Source organism: Cupressus sempervirens, chromosome 7, assembly GCF_028749045.1.
Source record: "Cupressus sempervirens isolate cs-2001-9-10 chromosome 7, ASM2874904v1, whole genome shotgun sequence".
NCBI lineage: Eukaryota > Viridiplantae > Streptophyta > Pinopsida > Cupressales > Cupressaceae > Cupressus > Cupressus sempervirens.
Window position 1 is genome coordinate 438,464,814 of NC_143124.1, and position 16,338 is coordinate 438,481,151.

Genomic DNA, 16,338 nt, shown 5'->3' on the forward strand with positions numbered 1-16,338 from the left:
AGACTCAAGGGGCCAATGCTCTGCGTTTTTTTAAATGTGGCATCAGAACTCCTAAGGACCTATTTTCAAAGGTCACCATGAGTTTCAAGACCCAGGAAGATATGCAAGTACAATACCGCCTTATCCGTTCAGACCAACAGACTTTTGACCTTCTTCTTTCTTCTATCCCTGTTCACTTAGTTCATAAAGTGGGCATTCAGTCCATTCGCCCTTGGTGGCTTGTTTGGAAGTGGTATCCTACCACTCCTTTTTCTAATTACAAGCCAAATTTGGGCTACAGATGGCTTTCGCCTCATCTTTCGATGGTGGATACGCTAAACCACAGATGGCATTTGCAATCTTCTCTTTCTCAATGGAGAAAATGCTTTGATACCATATGGAATGCTATAACTGAACCCAAGATTATGCATTTTTCTTGGTGCCTAGCCTTCCAAAGTCTTCCCCTGGGGCCTTGGCTCAAACACATTGGGGTTCCTGATCCTAGATGCCCCTTCTGTGGACAACCAGAGTCTTTCTTGCATTTTTTTTGGTTTTGTAAGCATGCTTAGAATTATTGGCACTAGATTCATGATTTTTTTAAGCCATTCCAACCTGAGTCTTTTTCTTGGCACATGATTTTACTGGGTGACTCTCCCAGATTTCCTCGAAAGTTTTTCCAAATTTGACATACCCTTAGGCTGGAGATTCTATTTTCTCTATGGAAAGATATGAATGTTGTTCTTTTCACACACAATTTTTTGGATGTTAACATTGCTATGTACACTAAGGCATGCATTTGAAATAATGTAATTATGCAGATTCATATGCAAGCTAACAAAGTTGCACTCGAGGTAACTCACCTGCAGGAGCTGCTCAATCACTAGGGCGATGCTCCATGCACTATTGCCAGAGTTCCTCCTGATGCCTCAACGGAGACCTCAATGCCTCATGGCTGCCATCCTCGATGCCACTCCTCCGACTGCCACTCGCACACCCCATGCTCCCAGGCTTCCTGCCACTGCTCTCCTAGTGGTGGTGATGGCAAATGGAGGCACCACTTAGCTTCCCCACCCCATGGTGGTTCTGGTTGGTCCCCGACTCCTCCTCTTGGTACTCATCATGCGCATTCTGGGAAGTGGCCTCACCTAGACTTGGCAATCTCTCCTCCATGACTAGAAGTTAAAGATGCAAAGGCTACCATTGTTATAGCTACTACTGATGATGGCTGGATTGTTCCCAACCCGCCCCCCAATCCTAAAGATGACTGGGGTTTTCAAGACAAAGATGATCCACCACCCTCGGCTGGCACTACTTTGGTAGCCTGAGGTTGCCTTATATGTTTTTTTTTTTTTATGAATAGTTTTTGTTTCCGTCTGTGGCCGTGTTTTTAGTCCAACTTTGACCATGTGAACTCATTCGCGGGGTGATCTTGTATCCCCCAGCCTTTTTTTTGTGAATTGTAATCTGAGTATATTTTATTAATAAAAAAGGACACTATTCATCAAAAAAATAAAATTACAAGTTGAGCATATTAATACAGAGATGCCTTTATACTTTCATATCAAATATTAAAAACAATCTTAATTGAATATAAAACTCTCCAAACATAAAAAATATCACCCGATTTCTGCATTTATTTGAAGAATTGGAGCTTATAGCAATGGGCTCCATCTGTCACGTTCTTTTGCACTCCGTAATTTCCGATGCGACAATATGCAAGGACAAATAACTAATGTCCATCTTAGGTAAGGGCCTAGGTCATCTCTTGTCGAGAGCCGATATCCTCTAAAACTTATATATATATATATATATATATATATATATATATATATATATATATATATATATATATATATATATAATACGCTCCCTTCTCTGAGTGTCAGAACTTTGGGTTTTGTTTATGTGTAAGATGGAGCAAGTGAAGGTACTGAGCACATGGCCCAGTCCCTTTGGCATGCGCGTCGTGATTGCCTTGGAACAGAAAGGCGTGAAATATGAATACGTTGAAGAGGCGATGTCCACCAAAAGTGAACTCCTCCTGCAAATGAACCCAGTGTACAAGAAAGTGCCTGTCCTTATCCACAATGGCAAACCGATATGTGAGTCCCTTATAATTCTTCATTTCATTGATGAAGTTTGGGATTCAAAGTGATTTCTACCCTCCAAGCCATATGATCGTGCTCTGGCCCGTTTCTGGGCTGATTTCATAGATAAGAAGGTAAGGTATTCTTGTTTCTCGTTTTGATTGGGAGATATTTTTTTTAATGTGCTCTAACAATAGGCGTTTTCGTTGCAGTTTCATGACTCGTCATTTCGTATATTGAGGTCGAAAGACGAGGCTCTGGAGGAGGCCAAACGTGACATGCTGGAGAGCGTTCGTTTATTTGAAGGTGCACTGAAAGAGATGTCGTCAGGTGGATCACTGCCTTTCTTCGGTGGAAATGAGTTTGGGTTCCTAGATATCGCCTTCATTCCCTACGCTTCTTGGTTCCGTGCGAGTGATACTCTTGGGAATTTTAAGATACCATTTGAAAGTGAGTATCCGCTGCTTAACGCATGGGTTAAGAAATGTATGGAGAGGGACAGCGTCAAGAAAGCACTTCCCTCACCTGAGCGGAATCTGGAATGTGTATTGCAAATGCGGAGGAGTCATTTAAAGTAATTATATTGGTTGTTCAGCTAAGTATGAAACATATGGGAACTAAATGTAATTATATTGGTTATTCAGCTTGTATTTTTGAAGGGAACTCAATTTAATAATGCATTAAAAGGTGTTATTTATAAGGTTAGATATAGAGCATTAAAAGTGTGTTTATTTGAATTTTTCTATAGTGTGGAGAACTTATGTTCTGATATAAATGTTATAAGTTTAAATAGTGTAGGGGATAGGATATGTTTAACTTCTTTGTAGTATAGTTAGGTGCCTCTTACAAGAAGTTCAAGATAGTCTTATATTGCTCTCATGATATGTAGATCCAAAACCACATGGTTAGTATCCTCGAAAATAAAAGGACCTTTCATTTCATTTTTCTCTCATAGTAATTTATAAATAGAGTTTTTTTGACTTCGATGTGTTATTTATAGTTTATAGGCTAAACTTTACTTATGAGTGTCTTTCAACTTTGGTCATTTTGGAAAAGTAAAATATAAGTTAGTTACTAGTTTTACTTTAAAGACCTTGAGTAAATAACTTTTAAATGTGGAACATAGCTATGTAAATTTATTCTAGTATTGTGAGGTTGAATTTTTTATAAGGTTTGATGTTTCATCCCTAACAAATATCATTCTAATGTAAAATGTGTAGTAGTGATGTTCATGAAAGATAGATTTTCATGAATTCTTAGTCATAAAATATTAGTGAGATGACTATAATATTAAAATTTTGAATCATTAAATATTTGAATAATGAAAGAATACCTAAATCTTTATAAGATTTTTTTCAAACAAAAATAAAAGTATTTATTGTCCTCTAATTATAAAATGGAAGGGAAAAAGTATGTTTACAATTTTGTTTAAAAATAAATTAAAGATAAAAAACAATTGCAATGGTGAAAAAATAAAATTGAAACACAAATATACTACATCAAACTTTACAAAAAATGTAGAAAGTAAATAAAAATGCTTGACGTCATTAAGAAATTATTATAGATATTCTATTAAATTTAATATGAATCTTAATAAATAAATTTAAATGTAGAATCTATATGTGTCAAAAATAACAAATTAAAAGGATGACTTTTGTATAATAAAACTAATTTACAATACAAATTCTAGAAATTTCCTACTCGTTTATGTAGATCTCTTTTTATCAATTTAAATTTCTTCTAATTTCTTTAAATTTAGTTTTTTTTTCATTTGTTTTTTTATGTTATCTCAAAAAAAGTTACTCTTTTAGAAACTTGGGAAATGATAGGGATTTTAAAGGCTATTCCTCTATAGATTATGTCATGCTTTTTGAGGTAGCCATAGTCTTATCAATAGGTTGAAAGGGCATTCATGGATAAATGTGTACCCTAATTTTTAAAAGGGTTGAGTGCTTATGAGACTATAAAATCTAGGATACAAATAAATATGAGAAACTATTTTTCTCTTTTTGCTAGGTAAATAACCACATCCATGATACATCAAAAGTACATAGATACATGTTGATAATTAACTTTTAGTCCCAAGTTACTATTTTCCTTCTTCCTTCTAGGTTGTTCCTCATCCTTCCCTACTCCTTTTGCCTCCAATTAGGATCTGTAAAGCCTGAGCACTACATCTTGAACTTATTTTAAAGATAAAGGTCTTACAAGTCACAAAACATGACTATTGAAAGGAAATAGAAATTAAATGTGAAGTGGTAATACCATTTTTAAAAAAAAAACAAAATATACATCTAATTCATCAAAAATACATCTAATAGATTGACGTAGTCATCCCTCATCTAAGAAAAACATATCTTAAGCAACATGATCATCATTTAGTTACACTGAAGGGTGTTAAGTATTCTTAGCTACATTAAAATAAAATAGTGATAACCTATGTTTCTCTAGTGGCTTGATATGGGAGGAAGGAGGCTCCCTAGCATTCTAAATGTCCATTGAGTCCAATCTAGATGATTCCAAAACCTCCTAATTCATCTCAAACTCATTTCCTTGGCTCCAACACCATCTTCATCAATAGACATGTATATCCAATCATATTGTCCTGATATGTGAGATGCATGTAGTGGGTTAAAGCTAAACAAAGACACTCAAATCTTCTCTGAGATAATGAGATGTAAAATAAGGTTGAGATTCTAAAAATCTAAACCATCTTTCATACAGAAGAAATCCCTATATTAAAGCTTCAACTTATTGTGTCTAGCCTTCATCTATACCTAGATTAGCTAATTTATATTCTCTTTGACTGCCCTCTTGTTATATATTATTGATTGTAATCTTGTGAAAGATTTGACATAGTGACAGGGATCTAGATTAAATTGATTCTAAGCTTGAATTGTTGGGTGATTCTTTCCTTCTAACATTTATTATAGCTGCAAAATCTCCACCAGTCTCTACATTATTGCAACCAATATTTTTACACAATTTTAGTCCTTCAACTAAAGTCATTAACTCCACCAAATTATTTGTTTCTATTCCTATATATTTTGCTAAATTTTCTATTTCTATTCCTTCTGAGTCATGGATACTACATATAATGGTTTCTCTACCTAGATTACCTCTTGAAGCTCTGTCAAAGTTGAATTTAAACTATCCATAATGGGGTGGTTTCCATTGGCACGTCTCTCATTTTCTTTTTGAAGTTTCATCCATGTTCCTATAAAGGGGGGTAAATTTGAGATACTATTAGTTACTACACAGTAAGTTTTTTTCTTTTTTAAATATGATATGTGAAATATATTTCAAACCTATGGTTTTTGTAAATTTAGACAAGTTTTGGCAAGTTTATGCAATGTTTAGCAATTAAAACTTAGCCTTTTGATAGATTAATAGTATATTGATTGATCGTATGAATTACATAGGAGTTTAAATCATTGTCCACTACTATAGAAAAGTAATTGTTAGATACAAAATCTAAGATGAATTAAGGAAGCTTTTAAATTTTGGTATGCATACAAATTCACAAAAGATAGATAGCCTAATATAATTAGCCAAATTGTAAACTAAATAATACAATTAAATTGTGATTTTAGTTTGAGGGTAAAAGCACAAACCCGTGTCTCCCTTTTACAAGGGAAAAGGCTAACAAAAGTATAATTGTTCACTTTCAATGACATAAATCTTGTATTATTATTTAGAATTTGAAAATGAAGTAAATTAATGAAATGTGTAGAAATCAATGAGGTTAGGATTATAATTTTTAATAACTATTTAGAAAAAGAAATGATATAATTTCCTATTTTTTAAAGATAATTTTTTAATTGCCAAAAAAATTGGAAATTATGGGTCTAGTTTGCATCACAAAACTACACGGAAATAAACTTATTTCCCTTTGATCTTAGATTATGTTATAGATAACATATGTAGCTAGAACAATAAAAAATAAAAAATAGCTTTAGACCTATATTTTCTCTTTTATAATGATTCAAATTTCAACTTATTCAAATCAATAGTTTTCATCTCCCACCACATTTTTCAAAATAAATCTATTCCAACTAAAATAAAAATTATAGATTCTTGAAGAGGAATTTCTCCTCTAGAACATCATATAATTTTAAAAATTTTCTAATACGATATAATATTTTTTTCTTTCTCAAAATCGACATCTTCTCAAGTGTTAAAATACGTACTTGTATTTTTTTTGATTATAATATACTATATCTAATTAAAACACTATGAAATATATATGAGAATATTCTTGACTTTGAGCTCTATAAAATGATGTTTACATGTTATTAAAAAAATGTCATAAAAAATAGTAAGAGTTATTGAAATGTCAATTTTTTGAAATAATTTTATTGCTTTAGTAATTGGATATTAACTACTATAAAACATGCATTTAATGTTGGAATAAATATAGGGTAACTGAGAGGGGGGGGGGGGGGGGGGGGTGAATCAGTTACTTATAAAACTTAATCTGTAGATCCCTTAGATGTTTTCAAGATCTAGTTACTGCTGATACTTGGTAAACAAATGTTGTAACTCGGTAAATTAAACTATTACTTATTTTTCAAGCATTCATGCATATAACTAAAAACAAAATGAACACAAGAGACACTAGATTTAACGTGGAAACCCAATATGGGAAAAACCACCAAGTAACTAGTCACCAATTTTTCACTCTTCTAAAGTGAGCCCTGTTAGGAGCCAACTCTGTTAAAGGTTACAATACACACTGTTAGGTGTGACCCTGTTAGAGGATTTTAATCACCCTGTTAGGAGTGGTCTTGCTAGAGGTCTTTAGAATAATTCAACTGAACTGTCACCTTGTTAGAGGATTTACAAAATGGCTGTTAAACCAACTCTGTTAAGAGATTTGAAATCACTACTACAATGGTTAGAAAGCAACAATGAATTGACCTGAACAAGATGCAACTGAATTTGTTGGTTATAGGTCTCTGTTCAGCATCATTAGATCCTCCTTGATCAAATATGGCTCTATTGCTCCTTAATGATCTCTAATCATCCTTCAAATTTGCTTCCACAATAATCAATCTTCATTTTACATTAGTTCCACTTCCATACTCTTAAAATTCGTGACTTGACCTCTTACTTATACCATTTAGATTGTCAAGTCAGCCCATTTACATGTTACATTTACCAATAAACCATACATCAGTCGGCTAAAAATATTACTTTGAACAAATAAACATTATTTCATAAAACAATGAAATCCTTTACTAGCTGACCCTGCTCGATAAATACTACTTCTAGAAATTACCTGAGTTAACCTTCTTGACTCAATTAACATTGTAATATCTATAAAATCCTTTGGTTGTCGAGTTTACTCGATAAGAACTAAATTCCTTCATGAGAGCTCGATAAGAACTGCTTCTGCCACATTTCTTTTGATGATCGAGTGAGCTTGGTAAGAACTGGTTCAGTCACATCTCCTTTGATGATCGAGTGAGCTTGGTAAGATCTACTTCAGTCACATGTCCTTTGATGACCGAGTGAGCTCGGTAAGAACTGCTTCAGTCACATTTCCTTTGATGACTAGGTGAGCTCGGTAGATTTTGTCCTTTTGCCTCGCTGACCATCTGAGCTCGGTAAACACTATCCTTTGCCTTGCTGACCTTCTGAGCTTGGTAGATACTGTCCTTTGCCTTACTAACCTTCTGAGCTTGATAGATACTATCCTTTGCCTTGTTGACCTTTTGAGCTTGGTAAACACTATCTGATGACTAATATGACATTTGGGTGACATCAAAGACAACACACAATTTGAACAATTGTATCCAACATTTAATAGACATTTCCAAGTGGAAAAGTGTAAGACCATATATAATTGAGCTAAAATAAATTTATCAAGATCATATGTTTGAACAAAATTGATTTTTAGATAAAAATACTTAAATTCAATCATTCTAATAAGTCAGCCTAAAAGGTGATAGATCTTTGTACTTTCACCCTTGAGGTTCTTTTGCAAGGAAGAAGGTTCCTAGCACATCTGGTTCATGTGAGAGGGTGGTTAAGGTACCCCATTCTAATTATTTTTAATTGATTCAAATAACAAATATTTTTTCAAGTTCTCAATACTGAAGATCTAAAATTTTGTGAATACCACTTAAACCTTGTTGGTAAACAGATTTGTCACTGTAAAAAAGGCTTAATAGAGTGTATGTGGCAAACCATTCACAACAATTGGATAGGCCTTTGGTATGCGGCCTTCCTCTGCATTTAGAGGGACATCTCCCTCATATGATATAATTTTAAAATATTTTCAAATAAATAATCTAAAATTTAAAGATCAAGAGAAAGTCATTCAGGATGAATACACCACACGACTTCACAACTTTCTTGGGTGAAGATAGAATGATAACAAAGGAAATCAAGAACTATGCTTGAAAATGACCATTATTACCATGTTGATTCATGATTCCTAAACATTCACACAATACTATGAAAATGCTCACTACAAAAGAATCGGTAGTTTATACTACAACAATCTTGATTTTAGAACAAGAAACCAAAAGCATATCTCATTTCATTTTCTTGCACCAAGAACATAATAGAGATTTTCAATTTCAGAGAAAAAAGTTGTACATACTTTCCAAAATTTGTCTCCTAATCAAAATTTTAGCATAGTGCTCCCTTATTCTAAAGTCCAAAAAGTTCTCCCTTACAAAGCCAAAAAGAGCCCTTATATAGACACAGAGGTTAATAACTACCTCTTTGTGGTTGATAACTACCTCCAAAATATGTAATTTTGGAGAGGTTAATTAATCTCAGTAAAATTAACCTATACAAGGAAAACTTTCAAAAGCAAAACTTTAGCTAGAATTTCTAAGGATGTATACATATCCAATAACTGGTCTTCCAGCTATGAACTCTATCTATCTAGACATAATTGACTTATCTCGGAAAGCCCTGTAAGCATTGAGAATGGTCATCATTGAATCATAATTAAGAACGAACACATTCTCCATCCTGAGTTTGGTTATAAAGTATTTATCTTGGATCTCTTTTGACTCTTGTTGATAGGCTAAAATATTGCAATCTTCTAGAGTGACTACGACCAGACTGAGTTTCATCATAGTTTCAGCATCCAATACTTGATTATTTATTTTTGAGTGAATTTGGATATTGAAAGAATCAAGAAGAAATCAGCAATCAATATGTTGAAGATCACTTACTATCGTCCCACCTATGATAGTAGAGACTAGTTCAATCGCAACTTTCATTTTCAACTATTCCCATGAAGCTAATAGTTTTTCAAACTCAATGATCCCTTTGTTGATATTTACCATTTTCTATTTAACACTTTTACTCCAGATATGTTTATGATTCTCAATTGGATCAGCAATTATTTTCTTGAGAACTAGGGTGTTTGTATCTAACTTAACCATTTCTTATAATTCATCAGCTACCTTTTGCCAGGTGAGTTTTTCCTCTTTGCTACTTTTTAGCTCTTTAGATATTTCTTGTACCTATTTGATGGCTTCTCCATATATTTCTTTCACTCTAGTTATGAGTTTTGAAGCATCATCTATCATTCTATTTATCCAAGCTTCGATCATCATACTTTGTGACTTGTGTTTGTTTACTCTTTCAACAACAACATGATCAGGAATACCATCAGGGCCTACTAAAATTGGTGAAGTAACTACTACCTTTGCATGAGAGGAATCACTAATAAAATTGATGTAAGACACCAACATCTAAAGTTGCTCCTTGGATCTTTTCTCTTTCTTTGCTCTTTGTAACATTTGGGTAGTAGTCACTTCAAAATTTTGAAAGTCTCTTTCTCCAGTAGATGGACCAAGATCAACCTTATCCAGAATGAAATCCTACTCGGATGCTTCATCAACATTCTTTTCAATTATGGGCTTGGCTATTTCTACACATAGATTGCCTAAAGTTTTATCAGTGGCTAACTTGGACATCACTTTAGTCTTTTTCACTTTAGGAGGCTTTTGAAGGAAACTAGAGATCACATCAAATGGAGGCAGGATCATTTTGAACAACTTTCTTCTTCTTCTGAAGACTAGTTTGGAACCATGAATGCATAGCATTTGAAACTTACATGTCACATGTTATATTTTCAGCAATCATCATTAAATCTTCTAAATTAGATAATTTATTATCCAACTATGTGATGTCTATTAATGATATCTTAGGAGGAGAGAGGCTCAAATAAGGAATTACTACATCATGAGAGGATGTAATGGGAATGTGTGGTTCAAAATTTGAGGATTTTTTTTATCCTTCTCATTAGATTCATTCCCTTTTTTACTCATTCTAGTGAGTTTACCTTTCATTTTTGTCCTTCTTCTTTTGACTATAAACTTAGCCAGTTGATTTAGATCTTCATCTTGATCTAGAGCACTCATATCCAATTGTTGTATTTTCTCATGAGAAGTTTCCTGTAATGCCATTCGAGATGATTCTCCTTGATTATCTCTCCTCTCTTTACTTTGAAATTTACTAGTAAATTTTTCCTGCTCTGATTTTACTAACCCAATCTCTTGTTCTTTTAAGGACATGGGCAGTTCTTTCTTTCAAGCTTTTTAACTTCTGAACTGACCAATCAATAGGAGGAAGATCTAGTAATTTGATTTTCTCATATTAGAAGGGATCGACCAAGGGAACTTCATCATTATTTACACCTGTCACATCAATATCCACCTTGAATTTTATCACCTACCTTACACTAAGTCAAATCCAATCCCTTTTCCTAACTTCAAAATCATTTTCACAATCTTCCCAGAAATCTTCAAGAGCCAAAAAGTGACCGAGGTTGGGATTTAGCTTTAACTCATTAACTACATAGCCTTTACTATCATAAGGGAAATGCATAGTATAGGGATACAAATTAAAATTGGCAATGGATCTCTATATGTTCCTCACATCTGATGCAATGTCACAACTATAATATCTGATGCCTATATGGAAAGGTATTTCATCTATCCTCCTGTTCTTGCAAAGTTTATTGATTTGACTAATATGCCTAGACATTTCAATCAAGACCAATTTATCATCAACAAATCTAGTTAGCATTAGGGGACACCCATCATAGGCAACTAACCAGATATAAGTGATCTTTGGGAACTATATGAAAACACTTCCATATTTTTGTACTTCCATTGTTGCTTCAAATGAAATTCTGAGTCCCATGTTTCCTTGAATTTCTCATACAATCAACATCATGAACACATCATTCACTCTTCTAAAATGGTGCAGGCTATTGTCATACTGTATCTAAGGAAGATGGTTGTAAAAAATAGCCATATCATTATATATACCTTGTTAGTTAAGCCTTGGCTAACTTTTGGTACTTTTAATAGCGTAGAAAAGGTATGAAGTCTTGTAGAAGCAATCATTTTCCTGAAGTTCCATGAGTTGCCTATGCAGTGAGTTACTGATAATTTTAGCCCAATCAATGTGTTGCTTCCCTTTGTAGACCATGTTAATAAACAGGAACATCCAACCTTTAAACTCATGTGAATCCTGGAGTCCTATTATCCTTCTTAATAGAATTACTATGTTTGCTACATCTTCCTTTAACAATGATTTGTGGATTGATTTGGCTAGTTGAGATTTCCCTTTCCTTGGTTGCAAGAGCCATGACCTAGTGATAGTGTTTAAACACTGAGTTTGATTTTCCATATAGTAATCCTTAGCAGTTCTTAAATTGATGTTGGCATATTGCACTTTAGTAGGTAACCAGAAGGAAATGGAAATAGAAATAGGATCTAGATGGACAATTACTTTATTATTTGATGAAATAACTTCTAGTATTTGGATGATAGGCCTTCATGAATTCTAATACTAGATCAGGGCACTGTACTAAAATGGGGTGCCCTCCTGCTCGAGCCAAACTGTTTTCCAATATCTTTTTGGCTAAAGGGGTCCTATCTTCACTCTCAAGAGATGACCAAAAATCTTGAACGAAAACACTTCCTAAAATGATATCACTAATGTTGGGAAGTTTACTTTTTAAAATGGGAGCATAATTTGACCTTTGATATTTGTATTTCATGGTTTAGCTACTGATCCTTCTTCTAATTAGTTTAAATTTTTTTCGAATCCTTCAAGATACTTCACAAATTGGAGACTTCTCAAAGTTTTTCTATTAAGGTAATCTAATGACTATCTGTAGCTTTTAACATGCACCAAAGCTTGGATTTGCCTTTAAAATATTGCCTCTTTCTTTGTTTATGATAACACCAATTTGGAGTGTGTCTATGCCTTTGAATTTAATGTATATGAAATTGCAACTTTATTTCAGAGCATACATGTTTACTTTACATTTGATCTTTCGAAGCAAGTATGCACATTTATGTAGACATTTGGGAAAATAGTTTGAATACTTTGTCTATAATCGCTATGCTCTTGGTTGGTAGGCTGCTCCATAACATTCTATAAAACAACTATCAAGTTATTGTCTTTGCTCGATCCTTCTTGATTTTGAGCATTGGGATGGCCAACTTCATGATCATTAAATAGCATATTCATGAATCACATGATTTGTCTGTGGTTTTTGCCAACAAGTCATAGCAGGGAGTAGAAATCTCACATTAAAGGTTCTCATGCTAGCTATGGCTTGATGAAGAATATCCATAATTGATAGCAAGGTTGCAAAGGTGCAGGCAAAAAGAAAAACCCAAACTAGGCTTACACTGATAGCTTTCCAAGGTTGAGATATATGTGCATGCTGGTCAAAGGTGATAGAGAAGGAATCTCTAGTCAAACAACATGTCTTTGAGGCAGGCATTCTATCAAATAGTTGGCATTCCATGTCCCTCCTCCATCTTTTAATTTGCAGCCGTTCCATTCTTTCTCACACCACAGTCCAAGTATCACAAGTTAATAGCGGAACAGAAAGCTGTAGCTAGGAACAAAAATATCCCTTTATACAACTCATGTGCTTTTTCTTGGCTTGATGGAGAATGAAGAAGTTAGCACAATGATCTTGTATCTGACCACTCCTACACTTGAAGACTAGGGAACTCTATCAAATAGCTGGTAAGCTTTGTCATCAAAAATTAATCCATGATACTGGGCATGCCACACATTCTTTCATTTTGCCTATGATTCCTTATTTTGGAGATTTGGGATACATAATCTAGCTTCTAATACATAATATCATGCATGTTAAATGCTTCATGCAATGAGCATTTTGGTTGGTGCACAATCTTCATATCAACGGCTTCTTTTATATCAAACAAATCATATATCTTAGTTTGAGATAATCTCACAAATATAATGATGCCCTCCATTTACTTCCCATACTTTCGTTAAGTTAATCCTCTTTGCACATGGGCTCAAAGCTTAGGGAAGTCAGTCAAACATTACATATGTATCTTATAACCCTTATTTTCATTGATATGTGTAGGCAACCAATCTTCTGAAATTATCTAATGCAACTTGGAGGTAACTGTTGCCACCTTAGTGGTCTTCACACTTGGTTTTCTTGATAGTGAATGAATTTTTACCATCAGACTTGCATGGGGTGATGAAGTTCTTCTAGAAACATGTGCATTACGACTGATCATGAACCACCATATACCCAATCCTTCACTAAGAAATTTAAGAGGCTAATAACCATCTAAAAAATATGTATTTTGGACTGAAACATTAACCTCTTTTAAAAAGGTTAATGGTTAATGCTTTAGTTCAGAAAAATTGTTTTGATCCCCAAACATTAACCTTTTTAAAAGGTTAATCTTGCAAGCTTTTCTTAACCTCTTTTTTTTTTAAAAGAGAGGTTAATGGTTAATGATTCAATTGAAAATACACATTTTTAGTTACTTCATTAACTTGTGGCAACTTTTGGCTCAGAAGTTCGATTTTGAAAATTTGAAGTGTTAGGTGGCACTGGCAATGAGCCAAAGATATTGAAGGGCTATTTCTCAAAAACTCAGAGATGAAATGACCATTTCATTAGTTAAGATGAGGCACATATTAAAAATGACCATAGCATTAACAAGATCAAAATTGAGACAATTTTGATAATCGGGTAACAAACCTACACATAAAAGTAAGGAAAAATATATTGTGTGGAAAGCGGGGGGAAGGGTTATTCAAACCTTGATTTGAAAATTAAACATGAAATGAAATAAATAAAATCCTTTTATCCTGTAATAGAGGCTAGAAATGAAAAATAAATTTTTCATTAACTTAGCAATTCAATTTATTATTTCATTATGATCAAATATGTTGATGCCTTATCTTTTATATCAATAAAAAATCAAAAGTTAATCATGAAAGACAAACCTTGTGTAATGCAATGTTACAGTTTTTGACAATGCTTGATTGAGAGAGGAAAATTCGACTTAAAGAGTTGAATGGTTGAATGCAAATTTTGAATGTATATAGATGAATTCTTATGCTATAATATTTTTATGTGATCACATAATCCTTTATTTAGCCTTCAATAAGGGAGAAAATCTTGATCCATGGAGAAGAACATGTCTTGAAAACACCTTATAGCGCTTTGGATATTTCTTAAGAATGATTGGATGTGGAATTGTAGGACAAATCTTAATATGATAATTTTAGTTCCTAAAATATTGGTTGAGGATACCAAATTGAGGAGGAACAAGCTATTTTTATATTAGTTGCAACATTTTAGAGTTAAAAACTCAAAGGTGGTCAATAAGTATTGAAAAAAATTGCTTAACTAATGAGAGGGATCCCTGATTAAAATTTTGGGAAAATCATCATGGAAAAGATAGTTAAGATAAAATCTTTCAATGAATAAAGTGGTTTAATTAGAAAATGAAAGTCAAGAAGTAGGAAAGAAAATTGAAAAATATAGGAGAGGTAGAGTCTAGATATCAAAAATTAATGTGGGAGGTCATACATGCTGAATTGGGGTCATAGTGAGTGTCTAATTATAGGTGCTTATACTTTAAGATGGTATAATTCTAAAACACTATTAAGTTCATATATATATATTTTAGATAGGACATAAATAAAAGGAAACATAATAAATAATATAATGAAGTTCTTTGTTGAATGACATTTCTCCAATGAATATTATGATATAGATGTCTCTAAAATACATATTTTATATTAAGATCGTTTACATGTTGTGTGCTCCTTAAGAGAAAAAAAGTACAACTTATTCAGTTCATTTTGAGCAATCACACTACAAACAACAATTGGAAGACCAAGAGTCACAACTTAGAATCAACTTCTTACAATGAGACAAATACAACCAATAAAAGACCAAGAGTCACAACTTAGAATTCCACAAAGATGTCCCTCTTGAGATTTCCACTAGGGTGTCCACAATGAGAAATCATTGCTTCAACCAACTAAGTTAAACCCCTTAGACTAAAAATATATATTTTCAAAAATATAGCTAGCATAAAATAAAATATATCCAAGGATGAAATTTCTTGAATACTGAGAAGGGCAATGCACAACAAAGGTTTAATAAGAATAATGGTGCATGATGCATGATAATACTAGGACTGAGTAAAAAATTAATGGTTATAATGAAAAGTGTTTAAAAAGGAAGGGGTAAGATTCACTTGTCAAGAAAAGTTAAATATGAGCAATTACTGGAAAAATGAATGACAAGTGAATTTATGACCCCTTTTATTTCTATCATTTGGTGAAAGAAATATAATCATAATTAATTATAATTATTTTAACCATATATTACAAAAAGAAATGATTAAATAATAAATATATTATTATTTAATTACATCGAAAAAGATAAAAAGAATAATTAAATAATATAAATATTATTCAAACCTACAAGACACAAGAAACATATTTGACACGAGATACATTGAAACATATTGATTTTTTATTGTATAACCAAAGAATTTTTTTTTAAAAATGTGTAACCAAATTCTCAATACAAATATCACTAAATAAAAGTATTTTGAACAACGACCAAGTTTGACTCTCAGAATCACCAGAGCGTATGCCACCACAGCAATTAAAGCTGCGCTAGAATAGTTCTTAAAGATTAAATATTTTCAAAATACTTCAGGTGAAGAACCATTGCCGCTCCCTATTCACACAAGGATGAAGCCAACACAGTTTAAAGGAGTAGTATTAGCAATATTATGGAGGAATTGTCCCTCCAAGGAAATAATGTTGTTCTACATTTTGCCAATGATTCTTTGAGAACAATGTGAGGCCAAACAATCCACATAATCTTGGACATGTGGGTACAAGTGCTAGTATCACCCTTAATTGAATATAAAACTCTCTAAACATTAAAAAAAATATCACCCGATATCTGCAT

At 33.0% G+C, this 16,338-nt stretch overlaps 1 pseudogene; it reads left to right on the forward strand.

Moving 5' to 3' along the window:
• The first annotated feature begins 1,882 nt into the window (after positions 1–1,882).
• LOC149547467 (glutathione S-transferase U20 pseudogene) lies at positions 1,883–2,644 on the forward strand (annotated as a pseudogene).
• The last annotated feature ends 13,694 nt before the right edge of the window (positions 2,645–16,338 follow it).